Source organism: Macrobrachium nipponense, chromosome 43 (assembly GCF_015104395.2).
Source record: "Macrobrachium nipponense isolate FS-2020 chromosome 43, ASM1510439v2, whole genome shotgun sequence".
Classification (NCBI taxonomy): Eukaryota; Metazoa; Arthropoda; class Malacostraca; order Decapoda; family Palaemonidae; genus Macrobrachium; species Macrobrachium nipponense.
The window spans coordinates 49,682,324-49,708,330 of record NC_061104.1 but is presented as its reverse complement, the minus strand read 5'-3'; the positions used below and the strand labels follow the sequence as shown (position 1 = coordinate 49,708,330).

Below are 26,007 nucleotides of genomic sequence, written 5' to 3'. Positions count from 1 at the left end.
TCAGGGGAAGGTTGTATTTGCTTGTATAACCACTGAATGAAATATGTTGGTCAGGATTTTAAGCCAGAACCAAGTAAAATAATATTCTTTTCTAAAGGAAGTTTTTTTCCCGAGTTGCCCCTCTTGAATTGAAGGCCTCCGTTCTCTAAACTATCTCCTCTATTCCTATTGGCTTCCTGGAATTAAACTCCACAGGTATCCTGTAGAGGGGTAGAGCCTCTTGGTGCCTGAGATTTTAAAAGGAGACGATAAATGCAGCTCACTCAGAAGTTCCACAGAGGTCTCAGAAGTCAGACGCCTCTCCCCTGCAGAACACCACTTCCCCCCTTTTTTTGCTCCCCTGCTTTCTCCTCTGGGGATCCCACACTTGTTCTTTTACCATCCATAGTGCACAGATCGATCAGCAAATGAGCAGACAACAAGACCACAGATTTCCAGGTACTGTAGAGAGTAATTTCAGGTGCAGCCAGAAATCGTTTTTGCCTTAGTCTGTATTTCGTTTCATTCTTTCCAAGGTGACTCCCCCCTTCTTGGCTTAGCTTTTCACTCCTCAATTTTGGTTCAGTGCTATAATTAATACCCCTTGTGATATTAATAAGTGATATTTAAACATCCCCTAGTCAATCAAGCAACATAGTATTCCTTTCTGTATAAGCTCCCAGTCATTCTATGCCCCCTGTGAGTGAGCTTTGATATGAAATACTAATAGAAAGTAATGCATAATGTTTCCCATGTGTCCACGGCCTTAGTACTGATGCTAGAATGCAATCTCTTTGCAGACAAATATCAGGCCTGGTTGTGAGAGGATGTTTGAGAACCCTTGGGTACGATGCTCTTATTTAAATAACCTGTACTTGGCAAATCATATGTCTTTGTCTGAGTTGTTTCTTAGTACATGTTGTGGTGGACCTGCAATCAACCACCTTCATTTTTTTCGGGACCTACTCAAGACCCCTACACCCTTAAGGTGTGAATTGTAGATATAGTTAATTTAAAGTAAGTTCCAGAGTTTTACGTAAATTCATCCCTTCAGTAATATCGGCCTTCAGCCGTAGATTTTTATGTAAATAATAATCTCGTCCCGCCACATAAGGCCCTTTTAGGAGTGCCAGGAAGTCACATCCATACATTTTCACTGAGGGAATGAGACGTTTATTACAATATGAATGTCTTAGTTAATAGAGTAAAACTAAAAAGCAGCATTAAAGAATGAATATGTATTGAAATCAAAGTGGAAATTTTGCAACATGGTTTTTTATATTTCTTCAGAAATTCACTCATAGTTTTTATATTTGTTACAATATGCAATTATTTTCAGTTTATGAAGAGTAAAGTTTTTCTGCTTGTTTTTCAGTAGAGTCCATCCACATCCTACATTGCAATTTATATTTTTCTTGGGTAAAACATATGAAAGCAAAATATTTTTTCTAAATACATTACCTGCGCAAATGCATGATAACAGGAAAAAAAAAAAATCAAATTACGGTAAGTATGCATTTTTTCTAAGTTCTTTGTTGATGTTTCCACTGTCACAAAGAGTCGCTCTTGTTTGTTCGTATGTTCGTTTCCTTTCTACTTGACTCCTCCCCGTTGCTCACTGTGACAATTTCCTCTAACCTGTGCAGTAGCTCCACCTACTGATCGCTGTCTTCTAATTACAGCCTTGTATGTCCATGTAATGTAATATTATTGGCTAATGGATTTTGCCCAGTCACAATTCTTATGTATTTTTGTACTACTAAGCTTTGATTGGCTTTTCATGAAAGATGTCAGGTTCTTCCCCACAAAAAAATTTTCATTTCAGCGATGGCCTCCGTGTGGGAAAGTTGTAGGTGCACCTACCGAGACTGATGTGGAACTATTACAATTTTTACATAATAATGGAGAAAATTTATTCTTTTTATGAGAACACCCTGTGTTACCAAGAAAAGTGAAGTCCCCCTAGTGTGATAGGTCAGATCGACATCAATAAGGTAAGACAATTTGTCATTGTAGATCATTTTAGGCACGATTTTTTTAAGGGGAGTGGGTCGCAAGGGGGCGAACCCCCCTGCTAAGTAAGGATAACCTCCCTCTAGTTTAGGTTAGGTGGGTTTGTTAGGTTAGACTACTTTTGTTATTTTATTCATTTTCTGTATTACCCACTGTTGTAAATCGTGGTTTAGAAAAATGGGACGATTTAGAAAATGGAGCTTGAGATAGCTACCTCGTCCTGAGACACTCCGTAGTTGCTTTTTCACCCTCTTATGTTTGCGTGGAAAACCATTTTTCTGTTAGTTTTTTGTTGCTTTTTCGTATTCTGTTGCTATTATCTTCCGCTTATTGCTCGTTTTAGTTTTTCCCCACCCAAAACCCCAGGTTCCCACCTGGGTGCCCCCATTACCGTTGTGATATTTAGGGCGGTGGTCAATGGAAAACGATGGTTGTGCGCAAGATAATAACATCAAAACACAACAAAGCAACAAGAAAACTAGCAGAAAAAATGTTTTCATACAATCAACTTACCTGTCAGATATATACATAGCTAAGACTCCGTCGTCCCCGACAGAAATTCAAATTTCGCGCCACTCGCCACAGGTAGGTCAGGTGATCTACCTGCCTGCCCTGGGCGGCAGGACTAGGAACCATCCCCGTTTTCTATCATATTTTCTCTGTCGCCAGTGGTATCAACATTGTTGCTATTACCTCCTGACTTAGATTCTTATTTCATCCTTTGATCATCGTTTCTCGGCTTTTTGGTGACGTATCTGGATCGTGTTTTTGGCATTCGCTACTGTGGACTGTTTTTGGAATTGCTTTTTGGATTGTTTTTCTCAGTATGTCTGATTCAAATGTGAGTGTGAGAAGTGTGTGAATGTAGGCTGCAGGGTGAGGATACCGAAAGCTTCGGTTGATCCTCACACTGTATGTCGTAAATGTAGGGGGTTTCAGTGTTCTGCTAATAATCTTGTAATGATGCGCGGGATTAAATGCAGAAGAGTTGGAAGACTTTAACTTCTTATTTGAAGAAGTTAGAGAGGGATAGGGTTAGACATCGAAAGGTGTGAGTCAAGGCCTATTGAGCCTTTTACTGATAATTATTCTAATCCTAATGATTTAGATTCTCCCTATGTGTCTAATTCACAAAGTGTACTTTCGGAATCGGCCTCGGAAACGCCGATCTGAAAGCTACAATTCGAGACATGAAGTCCAAAATGGCGGACTTACAAGGTAAGGCTAGTGAAAGTGAGCATTACAGTGAAGTGAGTTCTCCTAGTGTTGTGGAGGGGGCGTTTGATCGTCCCTGCGACGCTCCCAGGCCTAGACCTCTTCCAAGCTCCCATGCCCAGAGGAGAAGGAAAGTCGAAAGCCTTAAGGAGGTCGTGGGGAATCCCCAACGGTCAGACGTCCCTTCAGCAAGCTCTGTTTCGTGGCAGGCTGCTCAAGGGCGCTTTAGAAAAAGCGTCCTTCGTGATTGTTTCTTCTCATCCTCTCTCCTCTCCCTCACCTAAACGAGGGTGGAAGGAGTCGGATTTATCGAGGCCTCTGAAGCGTCATTTGAAAGAACCCGAAATTGATTCGAGCCAGAGCGTTTCTCAGATGACGCTCCCTCTTCTATTAAGAAGGCGAAGGTGGCGTCAGCGTCACCGACGAGGACGCAGAAGTACCCTTTCCTACTTCTCCCCGATTGATGACGAAAGGCGTCATGGCAGTGACGTGGGAGAAGCTTCAAGGAAATTATTATGGCAGTACAAGAACAACTGGCCTCTCTGGTGGGAGTTTTGGCGCCTCGTAGGAAGGACGTTGCGCTTCCAATCAAGAAGTCTCGTCCTCTCTCCCCTGCTAAGCGAGAAGCGTCATGCAGACGTGAAGCTTCTAAACATATTACAGAAGCTTCGGGTTCGAGAGCGAGATCGGTAGCTTACGATAGATACGTAACGCCAGAGAGACGTGAGAACGTTCTTTTAGACATGAAGCGTCTTTGAAAGCTGTTGGTAGACGTGAAGCTCCAACCAATATTTTGGCGCCAGTTAGGACGCCTTTTTGAGAGCGGAGCGTCTTCCAGGCGCGAGGCGTCAATCCCGGACGTCAGCAGCCAAGTAAGCGGGAGGCGTCAGCCAGGACGCTTGGTGGACGAGAAGCGTCATCCAAGCGGGAAGCGTCTTCTATTTTATCGAGAGAAGCCTGAGCTTTTGGCGCCTTCCAGGGCTATTAAAGCGGGGAAGAGGAAGAATATCATTCCCTTAGCCCCTCTCCTATTAGGAGTTTGTCTCCTCCAGAGGAAGAACGTACAGAGTTGGGAGCGGAGACTCATTTAGATCCCGAGTTGGAAGTAAACTCGGATGAAGAATATCAAGGAAGAGAAGGACTGTCGAAACTATAAAGTTTTGACTGCCCTTGCTTCTAGAGGAGTATGGAGACGAATTGACTCCTGCCGCTCCTCCTTTCTCCGCGCTCTCTGTTTTCGAGTGCTGAAGACGAAGAGTCTTCGTCTTTTCTCAAAAAATGAAGCCCACCATTTCAATGAAGAGGGCTCTACAATCCTTAGACTCTTTGGATGAAGTCTAAGAAGGACTTAGTAAGAACGGTCTTCTGCATGCCTCCAGCGAGACTAGCTGGTAAAAGAGGCATTTGGTATCAGACGGGAGAGAATATGGGTATTGCTCTCCCGTCTACGTCAGAAGCAGACTTTTCGACCTTAGTTGACGCTTCACGTCGACAAGGTCTCAACTCGGCACGGATTACGTGGGGCATTTCTGAACTGGACCATCTCCTCAAGGGACTCTTTCATGTATTGGAAGTTTTCCAACTTCTTAGATTGGTCCCTTGGGGTGATGTCCAAGAAAGCCCATGATTCGGAAGGAATCGAACCGGAAGCCCTTTTGTGCATATTGTCTTGATAGACAAAGCGGTGCAGGATGGCTCGTTTGAAATCTCCTCTTTGTTTGGAGCAGGTCTTCTAAAGAGAGGACGGATATGGTGCCTTTTTTAACAAGGCAGTCTCCCACGCTCAGAGGGCAGCGCTGCTGTATTCGCCTTTGTCTGAATTTTTGTTCCCTTCTCAGTTGGTGAAGGACATTGCTCATTCATTAACTGAGAAGGCGACTCAGGACCTTCTGACGCAGTCAGCAAGGAAGAAGAAGCCTGCTTCTACAACTGACAAGAAAGGACCGAGTACATCAGTTCAGCCCTTTCGAGGTGGCCCTACCTCCAGACCTCCCGCAAGAAGGAAGGCTCCTGAGAAGAGAGGTAGGTCTGCCTTTCGTCCCTTTAAAAAGGGAAAGTGAAGCTTCTCTCCTCCAAGCACCAGTAGGTGCCAGGCTCCTGGGATTTGTGGAGGCCTGGACACTTATAAACGCAGCCACGCGTCATCGTTGGCTATAATAAGGAAGGGATATCGTATCCCTTTCCTGAACACTCCTCCCCTAACGTCATACCAAGGACTAAACAGCCAAGTACAAGGATCCTATGCTGAGGGATACTCTTCGATCGATGGTGGAACAAAATGTGGTACAAGAGAGCGATAGAACTAGTACTGGATCAAAACTCCCCGGGGTTTTACAATCGCCTTTTTCTGGTTGCGAAAGCCTCGGGAGGCTGGAGACCAGTACTGGACGTCAGCTCTCTGAACAAATTTGTTCGGAAGGAGAAGTTCTCGATGGAGACTTCTGCTTCAGTCCTTGCGTCATTGCGACATGGAGATTGGATGGTGTCTCTAGATCTCCAGGACGCCTACTTTCACGTCCCGATCCACCCTTCATCGAAGAAGTACCTCCGTTTCATGACGGGGGGAAGGATCTTTCAGTTCAGAGCCTTGTGTTTCGGCCTGTCCACAGCTCCTCAGGTCTTCACAAGCCTGATGAAGAATGTGGCGAGGTTTCTTCACCTCAAAGGAGTAAATATCTCTCTGTATCTGGACGACTGGCTCATCAGGGCCCAGATCAGAGAGACAGTGCTTGGAGGACCTGACGTTAACTTTAGATCTGATCAAAGCGTTGGGATTGCTCGTGAACCTCGAGAAGTCGCAGCTGACCCCCAGACAGGACTTAGTCTATCTGGGGATTCGGATGGATTCTCGGGGTTTTCGAGTATTTCCTTCGCAAGAGAGAATCGCAAAAGGTTTGCAGATAGTCTCTCTCTTCTTAAGGAAGGAACATACGTCGGCGAGGGAATGGTTGAGCCTGCTAGGGACCCTTTCCTCGCTCGAAACAGTTCTTCCCGCTAGGAAGACTTCATTTACGTCCGCTTTCAATTCTTCCTCAAGAATCTTGAGTTGGAAAACTGGACAACTGTCGGACGCCTTTCCCATTCCAGTGGAGATAAGATCGCACCTGGAATGGTGGTTGCCCCCTCTGGAAGAGAACAAAGGGATCTCTCTAAGGACACAGAACCCAGACCTAGTGTTGTACTCCGACGCGTCGGAGAAAGGTTGGGGAGCAACATTAGGCTCGAAGGAGGTGTCGGGCACCTGGGAACCAGCGCAGGTGACTTGGTCACAATAAAACTGCAAAGAGCTCTTAGCCGTGCATCTGGCTTTGAAGAGTCTAGAAACCTCTGGTGTCGAACAAAGTAGTGCAAGTAAACGTGGACAACACCACCGCACTTGCCTACATTCGAAAACAGGGAGGGACTCACTCCTCGTTCCTTTACGAACTGACGAGAGACCTTTTGCTTTGGACGTCTCACAGGAACATCTCCCTTCTGACAAGGTTCGTGCAGGGAGTGAAGAATGTGAGGGCGGACAGACTCAGCAGGAGGAACCAGGTCCTTCATACAGAGTGGACCCTACACGAGGAGGTGTGTCAAGATCTCTGGTCGCTGTGGGGGACACCTCATGTGGATCTCTTCGCCACATTCATTTCCAAAAGGCTGGCAGTCTTTTGCTCGGTCGTGGAAGATCCAAGAGCTCTTATGGTAGACGCCTTCCTGCTAGATTGGTCTCGCGTAGACGTATATGCTTTTCCTCCATTCAAAATCCTGGATTAGTACTAAAAAAAGTTTGTGGCGTCAAAGGAGACGAGGATGACATTGATAGCCCCCTTTTGGCCGGCCCAAGATTGGTTCACGGAGGTGGTAGAGTGGATCGTAGACTTTCCAAGATCCCTACCAAGAAGGATGGATCTTCTCAGACAACCACACTTCAAGAGGTCATCATCAAAACCTCCCCGCTCTCGCTCTGACTGCCTTTCGACTATCGAAAGACTCCGTCAGAGCGAGAGGGTTTTCTCGCGAAGTTGCAAGCGCGATCGCGAGAGCACGCAGAACCTCCACTACGAAAGTATATCAATCGAAGTGGGAGGTTTTTAGAAGGTGGTGTAGAACTAAGAAGTTGTCCTCCTCCACTACCTCTATAGCGGAAATTGCCGATTTCCTTCTATTCCTGAGAGAGCAATCTCATCTAGCTGTATCCACAATAAAGGGATACAGAAGTATGCTCTCGGCTGTCTTCAGGAATAGAGGATTAGATCTGGCAGATAATAAAGATCTCCACGATCTCATAAGGTCCTTTGAGACTTCAAAGTCGAAGGAACCGGTCCCTCCGAACTGGAACCTAGACGTGGTCCTCAAGTTTCTTTCATCTGAAAGATTCGAACCTCCTCATCTGGCTTCGTTTCGAGACATCACCAGAAAATGCCTATTCCTATTATCTTTAGCTACGGCAAAGAGAGTTAGTGAATTACATGCTCTGCAAGATAAAGTAGGTTTCAAGGGAGACTCAGCTTATTTGCCTCGTTTAAGACCCTGTTTTTAGCTAAGAATGAGAATCCCTCGAATCCCTGGCCTAAGTCATTCGAAGTCAAGGCATATCGAGTCGCGTAGGAAGAGAAGCAGAAAGATCTCTATGCCCTGTAAGAGCTCTAAAGTTCTACATTCAGAGAAGCATCAGATGGGAGGCTCTAGACAAGGTCTTTGGTGCGCGGTAAAAAGACCCCACAAGACTGATGTCCAAGAATGCGCTGGCATTCTTTGTGAGGAACGTCATTACAGACGCCGCATAAGGTCTGTTCTGACGAACAGTTACGACTGTTGAAAAGAAATTAAAGCTCATGAAGTGAGAGCAGTAGCGACGTCTCTCTCGTTTCATAAGAATATGTCGCTTAAAAAACACTCATAGATACAACATTTTGGAGATGCACTCAGTATTTGCATCTCATTACTTGAAAGACGTTCGTGTGACATATGAGAAGTGTTTTTCTCTAGGTCCGTTCGTATCGGCGGATACGATTCTGGGTACGGGAGCCGACACCAATCCTTAAAAGTAAATACTTTTCTTCTTTTTAGATATGGTCTAGAGTCTCTTCGAACAATGGAGGACTTGGTTTAGCACGGCGGCCGTCTATGTTGTTCAGTAAGAGAATCTTGGCATATCTAATTAGATGAGTATAATTTTTTTTTAGAAATTATGTATGTGTGCGTAGTGTGGTTTTTTGAGTTACGGTTGTTGTGAAGAGTTCGGGGATAACTCGGAACAATCCTTAGTTCTAACATATGGTTAGGATCAGGTGGTCGGGATTGTTGTGTGCTCCTTCATAAGGTGTATTGTCCATATAAGTGGATCACACCCATGTTGACAAAGTCCTTTCAGGCTCTGCCGAGTAAGCGGATAAGACCCCATCGGCAGACCCACAAGAACTCTTGGCCATAGATCATATATCTCGCTAAAGTTTCTTGAGGTGATGCAGACTACTGGGCAAACACCCACGAAGTCTACCACCTATCAGGTAGGAACCAAGGTTTTATTTATACCTACAACATATGTTGTTTACCTGTCTATTCCATATAGTAGCTGTCTCTTACCCTCCACCGAAGGGTGCCAATCAGCTATGTATATATCTGACAGGTAAGTTGATTGTATGAAAATGATATTGTTATGTTACAATAAAGTTTCATACATACTTACCTGGCAGATATATACAATTAAAAGCCCACCCAGCCTCCCCGCAGGAGACAGGTGGAAGAGAGAAAATATGATAGAAAACGGGGATGGTTCCTAGTCCTGCCGCCCAGGGCAGGCAGGTAGATCACCTGACCTACCTGTGGCGAGTGGCGCGAAATTTGAATTTCTGTCGGGGACGACGGAGTCTTAGCTATGTATATATCTGCCAGGTAAGTATGTATGAAACTTTATTGTAACATAACAATATCATTTTTCATGTAAATCACTGAGTGGACTATAAAAAAATTACTGGTTTTCTTTTGAATTGTGTGCATTTTAATCATTGTTTCAATTTGTGTTATGTTCCATTTGGGATTTCAAGTCTGTGCCTCGGTGTAATCCAGTGTAAATGGATAATAGTGTTTATTCTGTATTTCTCAGATCTCTCGGTGAAGTATTTATTTTTTATCTGAGATTTGAAAAGGTGAGTGCCAGAATTTTAGAATACTGCACCAGCAGTAGCCCCAAGTGTTTACATGCATTGAGAGACTATTGTTCATATTTAATATTGAAATTAAGTGAACATGAAAATTGGGAACATGGTGCTTTTAAGAGATCAACTGAAGAAACTACAGTAATCAAATTCTGCACCAGACAGTCACACTACTATTTCAATGCTTTGAAAAAGTAAATGTGCTATAACAAAAACATTAACTCATGAGTGTTGCCTTGTCCTTTTTATGTTTATTTTGCTTTCAAAATTCGGTGTCTCTTTAAGGTTGGAGCATTTTCAGTTTGGGGAACTATCGTATATCTTGGTATGAGTGCATTGGCTTTTTTGCAGATGACCTGAGAGCAAACAAGTTAAGTATACAATAGTTTAACCAGACCACTGAGGTGATTAACAGCTCTCCTAGGGCTGGCCTGAAGGATTAGATATTTTAACATGGCTCGGAACCAATTGATTACTTAGCAGTGGTTCCTACAGCTTATTGTGGGATCCAGACCACATTGTATCGAGAAATTAATTTCCGATCGCCAGAAATACATTCCTCTGATTCCATGTTGACAGATGGGGAATCAAACTCATGACTACTGAATCAGTAGGCGAGAACGTTAACCACTCGTCCAACAAGGAACTAGCCCTGGGAGCAAATGGAGGGAAGCTAGGTTAGCTACCCATAACAGTCAATCCTTATTCAGTGTTTATGCTTTGCAGAGGTCCCAAGTGCACACAGTTATGTGGTGTAGAGTATGCTGTCAATTGTCATCACCTGTTTATGGAAGATGTTTGAATCAGGAAAGAGTCAAGGAGGTTCTGTAGATTGCCTTCCAAGCACATCTCTTAGTCTCATCCCTTCCTTATCCTACTTTGAACCTAGCCACTTCTTTTTGGAGGTTGTCCCCCCATTCATCCATCACTCAACCCAAGGAGGGCACACGCAGACTGGACAATGATCAACTTGTTGACTGTGTTTGGTGCTGTTTGTGATGCACATGCTGTCCACACTGCTGTTACAGTTATGAGTGTGCCTTATTGATGTTATTCCCTCCCCTCCCCTCCTCTCCCCTCCTTATACTTCTTCATTTTGGGTCAGATGCTTTTAGGTAGTGCTGGTGCTTCAGAATAGAAATCCACTTACGATTGATCTACTGTTGCCCCATATAACTTGTAAGGACTTACAGAGAGGTGAGGACCCACTTTCATTCTTCCTTCCCTTGCTTGTGTATCTGTGGGAGCATGTAAGGAAGAATATATAAGGGATTTTGACGAAGGAAAAATCTATTTCTGGGTGATTGGCTCGTGTCGCCCTATGAAAGGATCCTTAATATCATTCTTTCTAGGCAAAAATTAATCTAAAATTAACCAGGAGAAAAACAAAATTAAGAAAATGTCAGTAAAACTGACTCGCTCACTCTTTAAAAGAAGTGTCGGTATGAGAATAGGGGCGAGTGAGAACACTACCACGAGACATTCACCAATTAGACCTTCCAATCAGAATCCCCACAAGAGAGAGCTGATACTAACGAGCGATGCGGCCGCTACTACTACTACTAGGGGACGCCACGGACAGCAGCGCCCCTATGCGGTCATCCTTAATCTAAAGAAATCATTTCCCCTGCCAGGGGGGGGGCAAGTGGCCACAATCAAACAGGGTGGGTTTCATAGGGCGACACGAGCCAATCACCCAGAAATAGATTTTTCCTTCGTCAAAATCCCTTTTCCTGGGGTCTCAGCTCGTGTCGGCCTATGAAAACAAGAGTACCAGAGAAACAGACAAGATGGGAAAAAAGGACAAATGAAAAACAGTTTGTAAAATGAGGGATATAATATAAGTATCAGTTATTACAGCATATAAACTAAGTTTTCATACATTCACCTTACCTGTCAGATATATACATAGCTATCGACTCCGTCGTTCCCGACAGAAATTCGAATTTCGCGGCACACGCTACAGGTAGGTCAGGTGATCTACCTGCCTGCCGCTGGGAGGCAGGACTAGGAACTATGTTCCCGGTTTTCTAATCAGATTCTCTCTGTCGCTGGCAAGGTAAAACATATGTTTGCTTTCCCTCCTGATGGATTTCGTGTTTCATCGCCATCGATCTTCTGGGCCGACTTTTACAGGGAAGTACTGGATCGCTGGTTTGGCATACGTTTTTAATAACTTTTTTAATAACTTTTTAAATAACTTTAATGAATTAACTTCGAAGTTTTCGAAGAAAGAGTATATGTAACTACCGAAGTGTTCGGTAGACAATTACATACTTTGCAAGAAAGGGAAATATAAATATTTAGTCATTGATGAAGTGTAATAAATGTTAGAATTTGATTGAGGAAAATAAGGTAACTTCCGATTTGAGGAAGTCAGAAAACATAGAACTAGATATGCTTTCGTTAGGAGCTTTAATAGCCCTCGTTCTGACAAGCAGTTAGAATATTAACAGTACTAGTAGTGTTGTTTCCTCATCACCTTCTTACTTCACAGAAACTACAAATTCATTTGCAATTTGAAGATAAAGGAATGTAGCTCAAGATACGAGCTATTATAAGGTAAGAAGTGATTATAGTGTTCCCCATTGCATTAGAGGGTGCGTCTGATCGGCTCTGTCTCGCTCCCAGGCCTAGACCTCTTCCAGACTCACAGGCCCAGAGGAGAAGGAATGTCGAAAGCCGTACGGAGGTTATGGAGAATCCCCACCGATCAGGCGTCCCCTCGGCGGTTTCTGCAGGCGGTCCCCTCGCAGGTGTAGAACGTCCCAGACTGCCAGGATAGCCATTGGAAAGGCATCCTAATTCAATGTATTCCCCTTATTAATTATCGTCTTAACGAATAATGAGAAGAAACATTCCAACGGCGTAGGTTAAATGAAAATGCAAGATACTCTCGTCTGGCTATCGGAACCTCAGAAGAGACGGAGAAAGATTGCGGTAGAGGCATTGCTCTATCCGGGTTCGTCCCACCGTACAGCTGGACGGGGGGGAGGGGGCTCGATCCCATGGGGGTTTAAAGTAGTTATTTCAATAAATTCCTCATCGGTTACAATGCTATCTGAAAAATATGATTCTTATTCTGAGAAGATCGAATTAGATATTAAAGGATATTTGTTGATTGAATGAATTATATGTATCTCGTTTAATGATTACACACATATATATAAATTTTAAGCTTCTAACGCCTTGGACATGAAACTCCAGTAAAGAGGCTCAATGCGCCTAAAAGCGCCTGAAACGAGGCGCAAAGCGCCTGAAGCACGATGAACCAGGATCTTCATCGGAAAGGAATGGAAGCCTTCTCATTCAGAAGAAAGGGAGGGCTATGTCGAAAATGGAAGTATTGTCGAATTCTAAGCAAGAACAAATATACAGAGATCGGAACCTTCCGCACACAAAACCTTCCGCACAAGCGGAACCTTCCATGTCAGGAAGACATATTACTAGACGTACAGAACTTTCCAGGCGAGGATCGCCTGTCAGATGCTCGAGATTTTTCCAACAAGAAAACGTTCCAAGGGCGATACGTCTCTAGGATCCAGGAGTATTCGGATCACGATACTCCTCCCAGGCGCCAGGAGTATTCGGAACGCGATACTCCTGCCAAGCACCAGGAGTATGCCGACGAGCATGATACTCCTCCCAGGCGCCAGGAGTATTCGGAACGTGATACTCCTACCAGGCGCCAGGAGTATTCTAGGCAAGATACTCCTGCTTAGCGCCAGACACTTTCTCCTACAAGAAGAGGTTGACAACCGCCGAGAGTCCTCCAGACGAAGGGTGAAAGACATTCAAGGCTTTTCCTGATAGGGACGGGAGTTGTCGCACAGGCGGCCGTTGCCCTTGTCAGGATCGTCTTATTGCAATAAAGGCTAGAGCAAGTTCGGTTTTTTCCAGGCAGGGATCAAGAATGTAGCACAGCTGCCGTAGCCCTTGTCAGGTTAGAATCGATACTACTGCGAATAGCCCTTCACCTTTCGAAAGGATCGCAGCTCTCCTTCGGTTGCTCAATCTTGCCCCAAATTGAGGAATGGAAGATAAAGCAGAATTGTGAGAATTAGTTCAGGATTAGTAAGAGGATATTAAAATCATCCTCCTTCCAAAATAGATTGCAACCAACCATTTACAGAAGAGGTGCAATCGTTTGGAAGTTGAACAAGATTCGTACGAGCTCTCATTCATGGATTAGAGGCTCTTCCAGATAAGAAAGGCGTAAAATACGGACTTATCTCCAAGATAATAAAAGCTGGAGAGATTATCTTCGATCCTCGGTTGTCATTTGCAATATCTTTCGACTAATATTCATTCGGGATTATTGACGAAATGAACGAAGAGAGTAAGATTTCTATTCTTTATTCTGTGCATGTAGAAAGGAAAGAGTGTCGTAGAAGGCTTGCTGTATATGATTACTGACAAGTCATAATACGCATACCATAGTTGCCTGTCTGGTTCGCTACGGGATTGTCTATATCCTTAAAGGATTTTACAAGTAAAGACTTCGCTTAAAAGGTTTATTACGACAATACCTATTCAGCCTCGGTATTTAACAAAGGTTGTTTGCCAAAAATTTGCATTATTGAGAGTTGACTTAGACTCGAGAATAATTTTATTATTTCCATTCATTGAAAGGAGTAACTGGCAACTCAGAATGAAGGCAGCCAGGCAGTGAACGACACGGCTGTAATTGTGAGCCAATCCAGTACCATCCGGTTCTCGGGCGTGAATGGGTGGTTACATCTTTCTCTCCTAAAGGATCGAAATGCTTCACCGTATATTCCCCATAAAATCATGGACTTAACCACGAATTGAGGGAATTTTTTTTTTAGGCAAACATGAATAACATCGTATTCGTGTTGCTAATGATATCTCTCTGCCTCGGCGAGGAAAGAATGTAGTATAAAATGCACCTTAAGATAACGATACGCTTAAGCCTTACGCACACACCGTGGTTAATTACAGCGCTCCTACGATCCAGTTACAAAGCATAGATTGGAATCGCTGTTACCACAATGTGATAGGATAATAAAGAATTTTAATTTTGGCAGAGCACGATTTAACATTCATTGGAATGAGTTGTCAGACCCTGCGGAAAATACTCACAGATATCTTCGCAAGGCAGAAGATGAACGACCTTATTATAGATTGCTTCCTTTTCCTCGAAACAAGAGAGGTAGCAAGATACGCTATCTTTAAAAATTTTAAGAGGGGAATAAACTTTAGTTTTTTTTTTCCCCTAGTTGTATATATTCTTAACACATATTCAAATGAATGGGCATCTAAGGAAGAAGATGAATGCATCATTTTGGAAATAAAAGGTTGGATTCACAGAAGTCACGTTCTTCTTTCAGCATGTGTCGGAAGGTTTTTCTAAGAGATTTGATCGGAATCTATTATAAATATTGGACCTGAAAAACCTATTCACTCTGAGTCTGTCTGCGTGCAGACTGACCAGAAGTAAATATGAATGAGAGGATTTTTCAAGGTAAGCTTGATAATTCTTTAATATGTGAAAGACATAGAGTTGCTGCAGATCGTGCTAGACAGAAAGGGGAAACTGTCCTCTTCCGATACCTCTGTGAACTACATAAGGTTTTTCTTCCCTTTCAGAGGGAAGAATCACCTTGGTAATTTATGCTATCATGAACACAGTGAAAACATATATTCTGTCTAGACAAAGAATATTAGACATAGTAGAGAATTAAGATCTTTCGGGAAATCTTATACAATACCTCTATACGATAAGATTAAGAAGATCTTATACTTAGATTGGGATCCTAATTTGGGCCTCAGATTCCGTGGTCCGACAAAATGGAACTGCGCCTAATCAAATGTTTTCTCTTGGGCCTAAACGATCAAGAGGACAAGTGAAATTTTGGGATTTAGAATCTGGAATCAAATTCTATGACGACTCGGTAATGGGTTCTGGCCAGCATAGTAGGTTTGGCAAGAGAACTAAAGCCTTTTATTCCTGGATCAACGCTGTTAGATAGAGGTTTCGTTGGCCGGGTAATGTAGTGACATTGTCATCTACAGAAGAAGAAAAGGTTTAAACGTTTACTGATAGAGTCTTTGGAATGCGAGAAGGGCTCAAACTACTTCCCAAAAGGTTCAGAGAGAGGCATTCAAGAGCTAGAAATCAACTATTTCAGCTCAGAATCTCTTTAAAAGTCCAAGCTCCTTCCCTTCCTTCGGGCAAGGATAGGGAAGCTTCTGCAACGAGAAAACTCGTCAACATGTAGGAGGAGAACTCGTTAGCAACGGAAGTATGCAATAATGATCCTCCTCGGAGGAAGACTTGTCTCTTGGAATTTTGAGATTTACTATTGTCTACGGGATGGAGCGGACTAAATTGTGATGAATGTGCAGGAGCAATTAGCGTCTTTGGTAGGAGTACTTTCTAAAGATCATACTCGTAAAAAGGATGATAAACTTCTGATGAAGAGATCCAAAATACCGATCTCCTGTCGAGCGCGACGAACCCTACAGGGGAGTTGTCGCACAAGCGGCCATCTCTGGGGGGGAGCGATGCGTTAGGCAGGCGAGACGTGAGGAAGGAAGTTAACTTCTCCTCCGCCAAGCGTCTGGCGCCAACTAGGAGCCAGGCGCCAAGTAGGCGCAAAGAGCCTGACTTTACTATAGATCGTTCTAGGCCAAGATCTTCATCCAAGCATCAAGAGCCAACTGGAGAAGAGAGAAACTCCTGATAGGAGTATAGCGCCCGCTAAGCGCAATATACTGGCCATACGAAAGGCCATTCCATGAGCGATACTCCGACCAAGTCACAGGAGTATTCGGAACTAGATGCGCCTCCCATAGGTCAGGAGTATTCGAAGGAAAGATACTCCTGCCAGGCGCCTAGAGTACCCGGACCTCGATACTCCTCCCAGGGCCAGGGGTATTCTATTTTATTTTTACTCCTACCGCGACAGAAGCATTCCGAAGCTTATACTCTCCCAAGCGCCAGGAGTATTCGGAACTTAATACTCCTACCACACGCCCGGAGGGAGTATTCTGAACAAAATGCGCCTACTAAAAGGCCAGGAGTATTCGAGGCGCTCTGCGCCTGACAAGCGCCAGGAGGATTCCAGGCGCGTTACTCCTCCCAGGCGCCAGGAGTATTCGGAACTTAATACTCCGACCACGCGCCAGGAGTATTCTGAACATAATGCGCCTACTAAAAGCCAGGAGCATTCGAGCGCTTTGCGCCTGCCAGGGCGCCAGGCGCCTGCTGAAAGCCAGGAGTATTTGAGGCGCTTTGCGCGCCTGCCAGCGCCAGGCGCCTGATGAAAATGCGCCTGCCAGGCGCCAGGCGCCTGATGAAAATGCGCCTACCAGGCGCCAGGCGCCTGCTGAAAGCCAGGAGTATTCGAGGCGCTTTGCGCCTGCCAGGCGCCAGGCGCCTGCTGAAAGCTAGGAGTATTCGAGGCGCTTTGCGCCTGCCAGGCGCCAGGAGGATCACATGCACGTTACTCCTCCCAGGCGCCAGGAGTATTCCGAAGCTTATACTCCTAACAGGCGCCAGCAGTATTCGAAGACCGATACTCCTGCCAGGTGCCAGGAGTATTCGAATAGTTTTACGACTGCCAGGCGCCAGGAGTATTCTAAACAGGATACTCCTCGCGCCAGCCAGGCGCAAGCCAGGCGTTAGGCTTCATCCAGAGGAGATCCAGTTCAGAAAGTCTAGTCTTCTTTGAAACAATGGTGATCTCTAGAGCATTTCATAAGTGACTTGATGATACCTTCAAACAGCTGAGAATCTAAAAAGCTCCTAAAGTGCGAGCTGTTGCAAATTCTTGTTCTCTTTTCGTAACAATATGTCAGGAAGACATATTAGCGTTAACATATAGGAGATGCAATTATGGGTTGGCTTCTCATTACACGAAGGACGTCAAGTTAACCTACGAGAGATTCTTCTCTCTTGGTTTATACGTATCAGCGGATACGTTGCTGGGATAAGGAACCGACACTGATCCTTTAGTAAGGAGTTGAATTTATTTTAACTCAATGATTTTTTATTGGAGGTTTTGAAAGGAGTTTGGGGGATAACTCTCTTTCAATTTAGCGCGAACCCTCATGTTGGAGGAACAGGTGATCGGGATCGGTGTTGCGCTCCTTATAAGTGCGTGTTGTCATATAAGCGGATGTGCTCCCATTGACAAACGCCAGTTAGGATTCTGTCGAGTAAGTGGAAAGAGACCCCATCGACAGATCACAAGAACTCTTGGCCACAGATCACTATCTCGCTAAGGCTCTTGAGAATGAAGCAGACTCCTATGCAATAGCTAGGAAGTCAATCCTTCGTCTAGAAACACAGAGGAACTAAGGTCTATAAATACCTACAACATATGTTGTTTACACATGTCTAGTCAGTAACTAGCTGTCTCTTGCCCTCCCACCAAAGAAAGGGTGTCAATCAGCTATGTATATATCTGGACAGGTAAGGTGAATGTATGAAAATGATATTGTTATAATACAATAAAGTTTCATACATACTTACCTGGCAGATATATACAACTAATGACCCAGCAGCTCCCCGCAGGAGACAGGTGGAAGAGAGAATCTGATTAGAAAACGGGAATAGTTCCTAGTCCTGCTCCCAGCGGCAGGCAGGTAGATCACCTGACCTACCTGTAGCGTGTGCCGCGAAAATTCGAATTTCTGTCGGGAACGACGGAGTCGATAGCTATGTATATATCTGCCAGGTAGTATGTATGAAACTTTATTGTATTATAACAATATCATACTTAAGGCTAACTTATTTTAAACAATGACATAAAAGAAAGTTAGTAATGTAAAGTACTTAAAATTAACAGTAAACATAGTAAAGTACAAAAATGCAGTGTAATTTAACAAAATAGATTTACTTAGATAACTTATTTACAAATATACAAACACATTGTGTCCTACCCTAGCATAAATAAGGTAGTACACTGAAGTACATTATCAGTACATAGTGTGGATGTCCCTAGCAAAAATAAGGGACAATCCACTAATATGATCTCAGCGGCTAAGGGCTAGAATATCCGAGTAGATGGCGATAGGGTGAGGCATGTTGGATGAGGTAGGTAGAGAGGAGACCTGGATCTATACTACGACTACTATACAGTATCAGGGAAAACAATGTTTCCCGCTGCTACTGCAGAAAATTTTAAAGATTCCAAGGACTTTAGATAATGACGTTTAAAGACTGTCGGAGATTTCCATCCAGTATGCTTTTTAAGATCCTCAAAGTTCATATGTTTGAAAGTAATTAATTGAGTGGCTACTCCCCTGATGTCATGTGCTTTTGGAAATGAATCAGGATTGGCTTGTTTAATGAAGTAAAGGATTTGTTGCCTAATACCTTTTACTGATAAAGTACCACCTTTTTTCTCTCATGAAGAGAGAACTAGGATCTTGAGGATGTACGAGATAGAAAGGCTCTTAAAGTTGATACTGGGCAGAGAGAAGGGTCTTGCGGAAGTGGGATGACTTTCCAAGGGGCCCACCTTGCAGAGGATCCTCATTTTTAGCCAAAAAACTACGATCCGGAGCAAGCAGAACTTCTCCTGAGGGGAGGAATTCCCACATGACCCGCATCTCTGGATAGAGCCGACAGTTTTGAAATTCTAGCTCCTGAAGCTAGGCTTAATAAGAATAATGTCTTTCTAAGAAGCATTGTGAATGTACAAGACTAGTTGTCAGTATCTGATGCTAGTTTTGAGGACATCAATTTCAAGAACATGAGACTGCAGTAGGCCCCCCCCTTTGAGAAGGTCTAAGTCTAGCACAGGCTTTAGGGATAGACGTAAAATAAGATATTCAGTCAGATCTATCTGGAAACCTAACTGAAAGATCTTCTTCAAAGCCGATTTATGAGTAGTAATAGTGCTAGCTTGCTAAAACCTTTTTCAAACAAGGATCTGAAAAAGGATATAGCTAAATTAACTGTCATGGTTGTAGTGTTTGATTCTTTCAGGAAGGATGCTAATTTTTTTAACAGCTGAGTCATATTGTCTAATAGTTGACTCTCTCTTATCTGATTCTAGGAAGAGGATGTTTTGTGGATCAATGTTAGCATCTTTATTAGCCGCAAACTTCATGAAGTCCATAAAGTTAGGGTCTGAAGAATTCCTGAGGAAGCGAACACAGTCCTCATTTGTACTGATTGTGACAGCTTGGGATTGGGAATCCGTTGAGGTCGGAGACCCAATTCCAGAAGCAGAGGATACCAGTTGCTCTGGGCCAGTCTGGAGCAATCAGGGCTACTAGTCCCTTGAAGTCCTCAGCTTGCTCAAGACTTTCAAGAGAAGATTCACTGGAGGAAAAACACATAAAGTTTTTTCTCCACTGATTCCAATCTAACGACAGGGCGTCCGTGGCATAAGCCAGAGGGTCCAGGTTGGGGGGCCACATAGCAAGGGAGCTTGTGGTTGCTTGTGAGGCGAAGAGATACTGACTTGGAGACCTGGGACTCCGGCATATCCACCGGAATGACCCGTCGTCTAGGGACCATTCTGATTCCAGAGGGACTGACCGGGACAAGGCGTCTGCTATCACATTTCTTACCCCCGCCAGGTAGAGTGGCGGACAGATGCCATTTGTGTTTGTTTGCTAGGGCAAAGATGGCTATCATGACATGGTTCATATGCTTGGATTTGGACCCTCTCTGTGATGCAATGAACTACCACTGCACTGTCCAAAACTAGTCTTAGATGAGACTTTTCCGGGGGAAGAAGTCTCTTCAGGGTAAGAAATACTGCCATTGCTTCCAGAACGTTTATGTGGAGCTGGCGGAATTGAACTGACCAAGTCCCCTGAACCTGTTTGAACTGAGAATATCCCCCCCACACCCGGCACAGGGAGGCCTCCGTGTGAATGGTTAACACTGGAAGGGGATATTGAAGGGTACCCGCTTGCCAAGTTCTTTACTTTTGTCCATGGACGGAGTTGATTGCGAAGGATCTGTGGAATTACTGACAACTTGTCTCGAGATTTGGCGTTTGCTCTCGATCGCCAAACTCGATTTATATCTTTCAGCCTTGCTTTCAGGAGGATATCTGTCACTGAAGCAAACTGAAGGAACCTAGGATTCTTTCCTGCTTCTCCTTGATGTTTGCTTGCATTTGAGAAAATGTCTGACAGACTTTGCATCTCTTTCGTTTGGCCACTGGAATTGACCAGATTGTGGGAAGACAAATCCATTCGGATTCCTAGCCACTGAAAACGAGACTCCGGAGTAAGTCTGGATTTCGTTTTGTTTATCTGGAACCCCAGATGTTCCAGAAATTGAACTACCTTTTTGGTGGCTTTGAGGCATTCCTCGACTGTTGGTGCCCAGATCAACCAATCGTCGAGGTATGCTGCTATCATTATTCCCTGAGTTCTCAATTGTTGCACAACTACTTCTGCTATTTTCGTGAATACCCTGGGGCTACATTCAGACCGAAGGGCATCACTTTGAATGAGAATGTCTGATTTCCTAGCCTGAATCCTAGGAATGGGAAGTGTCTGGCTATAGGGATATGATAGTATGCGTCCTGTAAGATCGATGGAGCATGTGACGGCTCCACGAGGAAGTAAGGTCCTTACTTGCGAGAGGGTAAGCATTTTGAACTTGTCGCAACGAATGAAGAGTTTAGCCTTGACAAGTCTAAGATTACCCTTCTTTGTTGAGCCTTTCTTTGGCACGCTGAATAAGCGACCTTGAAATTTTAGATGCTTGACTCTCGCAATAGCTCCTTTCTGAAGGAGTTCCTCCGCATAATCTGTCAATTCCTTTGATGGTACTTGGCGGAATGATTTGATTGGAGGGGGATCTTTGATCCAACTCCAACCCAATCCCTTGGACACTATGCTCTGTGCCCAATTGCTGAACCCCCACCTGTGACGGAAGAGGAACAGCCTCCCTCCTACCTGGGGAGCCTCATTGTTGATGGGCGGGTTGACCTCCACGCCCTCCTCTGAACTGCCTACTCCTTGCCGCCCTTCCTGTGCCACGCTGGCGAAAGTGGCCTCTCGCCCTACCTCTCGATTGCCTATTAAAGGGAGGGTAAGCCTGACCTTCATACATAGGGTTGAAGGCCGGCGAGAGTGCGTAGGAGGTCGAGGGTTGTGACTGAGGAGACAGCAGGCAGGGATGGGCTGGGTCTGCTTGGATTTGGTAAGAAGGTGGTTGTCCCTGTTGGGTAAACCGGGACGGCCTGAACGAATTGCTGCTGTTGCTGGTGTTTCTGGTAAGGCTGGAACCTTTTACCAGACTTCTTTGGTTTCTTACCAGCAGCGGGGGCGGATTCTTGCTTCCTCTTAGATGAGATACCACCCCACCTAGCTCTAAGGCTCTGGTTGAGCCTAGCAGCCTCGTGGTGGTACCTCATTTACAGCGGACTCTGGGAAGAGATCCGCTCCCCCACATGCTGGAAGCCAGGAGTCTATTAGGTTCGTGCCTAATAGTGCACTCCTGCAGAACATGCTTTCGGCAATTCCTCCTAGCTTGGAAGAAGTCGAAAGCATCCGTCTGAACCGTCTGAAGCTGGGACTTGGCCAGAATCTTAAACAAAGGTTCCGTGCCATACGAGAGAGAAGCCATCTCTGTGATAATCAGAGAATTGAGGGACCTGCCAAACCTAGTTCGAGCGTCGACTCTGCCTGAATCAAGGAATCAGGCAGCCTTGGGAGCTTTCCGCCAAACTGGTCCATAGCACAGTCCGGTTTTGAGCTTACCCAAGCGTGAAAGTGGCAGGTAAGTTCTCCCACAATTCTCCGAAAGCTGGGAAGAGCGGAGAAGTAGACTCTGCTTCCCTCAGCTGTGGCAATGGGCTTCATCCTTGAGGACTGCCTGAAGAGTCGTTTCTACTATTTTGTAGCGAACGGAAAGAGAAAGCCTCCTCCTCCGTCGCAAAAATAGTAAAAGGACTCTTGAAAGCCTGGAGCTTGGTGTTGGTACACTCCCAGTCCTCAAGGCAGTGAACCCATTCGCGTTGAGCGTGATCTCTACTATAGAGAACGTTCTCCCTGGAGATCTTGTCCTCCCTAGTGAGCGCCGCTACGGTCAGCCTAGCATAACCAATGAAAGGCTGCGTCAATCCCGGAGGATAAAACTCGAAGTCCTCAATCCTTCGAGTTCCACACTCGGGACGGAGATCATACCATCTTTGAACGGAGCGTAAGCGGCCACTCTCCATGGGTTCTCCATGGAGAAAGCTGGTAGCGACTCATAAGGTGGAAGCTGGAGAATACCAGCACTTGCTACTGGGGAGACTGGAAGAGGAGCCTGAGCAAGCCCAGCTACTCGGTCCTCATTCTCTCTAACTCTGTTAGAGAGATCTTGGATGGACTGGCCCGACTGAGACAGAGTGCTCGACAGTTGTGCGAACATCTGCTCGAACTTTGTTCCTAGGGCGGAGACTTGTGAGCCAACCATCTCACCTACCTGTTGCATCACCACTGCTGAGAAAGCAGTGGGATCAAAGGTGCTAGGTCCCACTACTCCAACCGGCGTTGCCTGGAGTGGATGCGGTGGAGGCCGGAGAAGGCATTGGCTCAGCGGGAGCGCGAGCCTTCTCCATAGAAGACTTGCTTCTAGAGCTCTTTGAATATGAAGAGCTCGGCTTAGCCTTCACCGCGTCAGCATAGGAAGTCGAAGACTTCTTAGCTGAAGAAGACGACGACGACTTTTAGAAGTCGTCTTAACAAGGGTCTTCGGTTCTCTCTGTCCCTTCACCTTTGGGGGTACAGAGAGAGCGGGAGAGCGGGTAGGGATCTCAGATCCCAAAAAGCCTTGGAAAGAAGCAGTAGAAGAAGGGACAGGAGAAGATCCAGGAGCACCCAAGGAAAGACCTTGGGCACCCGACACACCTACCTCAACCAACAAATCCTCAGCACCTACCGCCATAGGCTCAATATTAAGGTCCAAGGTTGCGACGTCCGGGACCGTCTCTTGCATGGCCACGACCCCGAAAGACTGCTGCATCTCCTGCTGGAGGAGGCTATGAGAGGGGCTGCAGATATGGGTCAACATACCCTGTTGACTTGCCACCGGGGAAGATCTGAACGGCCAGCTTCTTGTCCAATATGTAAGGCTGGCCTTTGGCGGCGTTCTTCCCGAAGCCGCCCACCACGCTTTCAGGGTTGCTAGGGCGACTTCCCTCACACCGGCAGCCTGAAAAGAGAAGGCGAAATGAAGCTTCTAATGGCGGAGCGGGGTTAACAAGCTTATGACTAAGTGTTGTTAGTAAAACGATAAAAAAGTCTATAATCGACTTACCCCCTCCACCAGCTGACTGACCAGGTCGTAACAGATGGCGCAGGCTTCCGGGTGCCAGACGATCATGTCGTTGTAAGGCGTGGCACACGGAGCGTGAGACCTGCACTCATCGTGGGCGCAGGGGTCGTATAACGTCGCATTGCACCCAAGGACCTGACAGTTGGTAGCCTGTAAGTGGAAAGATACATAAGTATCAGGAGAACACTTACAGCCTAACAATTGCTCCGCTGGTGCCGGAGCGAGAAAGTTAGATTAAACCAGGCCCGCCGCCATAATACGTGTGGTAGCAAGATGGTTGGTTTGTCCAAGGCTACGCCGGAGGACAAGAGATAGAATCCAACCAGGTGTGGTGGTGAAAATGAAACCACGACGGACAACGGCGGAGATGGTATACATATAAATAAATATAATTATAGAATTCATCGTAAAACTAGGGTATATCCTTAAAAATAACAAAATAATTATCAAACCTTTCCCCCCCCGTCTACTAGAAGAGTGCCCGGGTAAGAAGCAATCTCCCTTCGGTAGCGGGGGAGAAAGGTAAGGATATAGTAGGCAAGCAATAGACCACTAGTAGTGACCACCCCGCCCGCTGGCGGAAGCCAGCAATCTATAACCAAAGGTGCCCCGGCTGCGGCGGAAGGCTCCGTTCGTTATAGTGGGGGAAAGGTGGCTGAGCAACTGGGGAGGGGGGGAGGGTTCTCGGCGTAACACGGCGGGAGAGAGAGAGAGGGGGGGGGGGTGGCCTACTCCTCCCCGTCCCAACAACTACCCGCTCGGTGACCCGGTACCCGATAAGTGGTCGCCCTATACCCCAGCTGGGGAGAACCCCTGGCCTCCTCAGAGAGGGAGGGAGGAAGGCAACTGAGGTTGTCATGGCAACCAAGGGGTCCCCCAGACCCCTATATACCTGGTAGGGAGGGAAGGGGAAGGGTAAGGTGCGATGGAACACGTGACCGCAAGTGGCCTAAGCCGCGATAGCAACACAACCGTGAAAGGGCCACGTGAACCAGGCTGTACCAATACATGGGACATGCACCTAGGCTAGCCTAACACCCTAAATAGAACTAAAATTACATCGTAAAGATGGAAAAGACACTTTAGTAGAAGAAAAAGAAGCCCAGGAGGGGGCAAACTGTTCCGAGGAACAGAAGCCTACTCGGAGCCAGCGATAGCCGATGAAGAGCAAGAGCCGGGATGCTGGGCTAGAAACACAGAATAGCCCTAAATACCAAACTAAGAGAATTGGTAAATGGGCTAACCTAGCTAAAAAGGCGATGTAAAAAAACGATGAACGTGATATAGTAAGCCCATAAGTATAAGAAGTCCCAGTATGGAAGACCGGGAATTCTTAATGAGGCAGCATGGCGCCGCCACGAGTCGACCGGGAAACCGTATATGACCTATTAGAAGGAAAATACTGGTTCCTGGAAGACTAAAATACGGTAAAACACTACTTATGAGGCACTTAACTTAGCCGTTGCGATGGCAGCACGTTCCATAACGGATGATGAGGTAAATCCAGAAAATAGTACACAAGCAAGAAAATGCGTACGACGCTTGGCGCTAATAATTAAGGATGACCGCTAGGGGCGCTGCTGTCCGTGGCGTCCCCTAGTAGTAGTAGTAGCGGCCGCATCGCCCGTTAGTATCAGCTCTCTCTTGTGGGGATTCTGATTGGAAGGTCTAATTGGTGAATGTCTCGTGGTAGTGTTCTCACTCGCCCCTATTCTCATACCGACACTTCTTTTAAAGAGTGAGCGAGTCAGTTTTACTGACATTTTCTTAATTTTGTTTTTCTCTGGTAATTTTATGATTAATTTTTGCCTAGAAAGAATGATATTAAGGATCCTTTCATAGGCCGACACGAGCTGAGCCCAGAAATGTATTTCCCAGGACTAGAGGAACCATCTTGGTGGCCATGATGCGCTCACCGTTGGTTACCTGGCTGTTGCAATATTGTCATGCTTCTGGGCATGTCATCATCTTGGAGTGTTTGGCTTGGTTTGAGTGTGGGTGAACTGGAGTTTCCCTGGCTAGAGCACTTCGTGGTGCCCTTCCATTTGGTTGACAGCTGTTTGAACAAGTCGAGCAGACACTGCCTTGGGTCGTCCAGCCTGTGCATTGCTTGGTGTTGATCTGCTTGGTTAGTGCCACTCCACTTGGTGCAGTCCTGCTTAGGAGAGATACTTGGTGCAGTCCTGCTTGGGAGAGAGTGTGTGCACTCTTTCTTACCTCAGGCAGTCAGGGATGCCAGCTTGGCTAGTGTTGCTTTCATTTCAGGGCGTAACACAGGTGAGAGGGGATCGGGACTCTTTTGGGACATTCTCCACAATCCACTGAACAGGAGTAAGGTCAGCCAATGATGTTTACCTCTACTCTAGTAGGAAATCCATTGTGTGGTGTCTT

The 26,007-nt window shown here is 45.5% G+C and overlaps 1 long non-coding RNA gene across 1 annotated transcript in view; it reads left to right on the top strand.

Moving 5' to 3' along the window:
* Nucleotides 1–26,007, top strand: part of LOC135213964 (uncharacterized) — a 78,027-nt gene that overhangs the window by 1,914 nt on the left and 50,106 nt on the right. Inside the window, exon 2 of the long non-coding RNA XR_010314238.1 lies at nucleotides 1,805–1,973. This is a non-coding gene — a long non-coding RNA (uncharacterized LOC135213964). The remainder of the gene's footprint in view (nucleotides 1–1,804; nucleotides 1,974–26,007) is intronic.